The following is a 1832-nucleotide window of genomic DNA, read 5'->3' on the forward strand; positions in this document are numbered from 1 at the left end:
TGACATGGTTGGTGCATAGCAAAGTTCATGATTTTGGTGTTTTGGCTTGATTTTGTGGCTTGGTGGTGATTTTGGTGAAAAACGAAAATCATGGTTTTGGAAAACTGGCTGGACTCAATCCTCACAAATGCCTTCAAAGTGATGTGGGAGAAGTTTGGGATCAAAAGGAATTGATCTTGACATGGTTGGTGCATAGCCAAGTTCATGATTTTGTGACTTGGTGGTGATTTTGGTGAAAAACGAAAATCATGGTTTTGGAAAACTGGCTGGACTCAATCCTCACAAATGCCTTCAAAGTGATGTGGGAGAAGTTTGGGATCAAAAGGAATTGATCTTGACATGGTTGGTGCATAGCCAAGTTCATGATTTTGTGGCTTGGTGGTGATTTTGGTGAAAAACGAAAATCATGGTTTTGGAAAACTGGCTGGACTCAATCCTCACAAATGCCTTCAAAGTGATGTGGGAGAAGTTTGGGATCAAAAGGAATTGATCTTGACATGGTTGGTGCATAGCCAAGTTCATGATTTTGTGACTTGGTGGTGATTTTGTGGCTTGGTGGTGATTTTGGTGAAAAACGAAAATCATGGTTTTGGAAAACTGGCTGGACTGAATCCTCACAAATGCCTTCAAAGTGATGTGGGAGAAGTTTGGGATCAAAAGGAATTGATCTTGACATGGTTGGTGCATAGCCAAGTTCATGATTTTGGTGTTTTGGCTTGATTTTGTGGCTTGGTGGTGATTTTGGTGAAAAACGAAAATCATGGTTTTGGAAAACTGGCTGGACTGAATCCTCACAAATGCCTTCAAAGTGATGTGGGAGAAGTTTGGGATCAAAAGGAATTGATCTTGACATGGTTGGTGCATAGCCAAGTTCATGATTTTGGTGTTTTGGCTTGATTTTGTGGCTTGGTGGTGATTTTGGTGAAAAACGAAAATCATGGTTTTGGAAAACTGGCTGGACTCAATCCTCACAAATGCCTTCAAAGTGATGTGGGAGAAGTTTGGGATCAAAAGGAATTGATCTTGACATGGTTGGTGCATAGCCAAGTTCATGATTTTGGTGTTTTGGCTTGATTTTGTGGCTTGGTGGTGATTTTGGTGAAAAACGAAAATCATGGTTTTGGAAAACTGGCTGGACTCAATCCTCACAAATGCCTTCAAAGTGATGTGGGAGAAGTTTGGGATCAAAAGGAATTGATCTTGACATGGTTGGTGCATAGCAAAGTTCATGATTTTGGTGTTTTGGCTTGATTTTGTGGCTTGGTGGTGATTTTGGTGAAAAACGAAAATCATGGTTTTGGAAAAGTGGCTGGACTCAATCCTCACAAATGCCTTCAAAGTGATGTGGGAGAAGTTTGGGATCAAAAGGAATTGATCTTGACATGGTTGGTGCATAGCCAAGTTCATGATTTTGGTGTTTTGGCTTGATTTTGTGGCTTGGTGGTGATTTTGGTGAAAAACGAAAATCATGGTTTTGGAAAAGTGGCTGGACTCAATCCTCACAAATGCCTTCAAAGTGATGTGGGAGAAGTTTGGGATCAAAAGGAATTGATCTTGACATGGTTGGTGCATAGCCAAGTTCATGATTTTGGTGTTTTGGCTTGATTTTGTGGCTTGGTGGTGATTTTGGTGAAAAACGAAAATCATGGTTTTGGAAAACTGGCTGGACTCAATCCTCACAAATGCCTTCAAAGTGATGTGGGAGAAGTTTGGGATCAAAAGGAATTGATCTTGACATGGTTGGTGCATAGCCAAGTTCATGATTTTGGTGTTTTGGCTTGATTTTGTGGCTTGGTGGTGATTTTGGTGAAAAACGAAAATCATGGTTTTGG

The sequence above is a fragment of the Phaseolus vulgaris genome, chromosome 11 (assembly GCF_051622355.1).
Source record: "Phaseolus vulgaris cultivar YP4 chromosome 11, ASM5162235v1, whole genome shotgun sequence".
Classification (NCBI taxonomy): domain Eukaryota; kingdom Viridiplantae; phylum Streptophyta; class Magnoliopsida; order Fabales; family Fabaceae; genus Phaseolus; species Phaseolus vulgaris.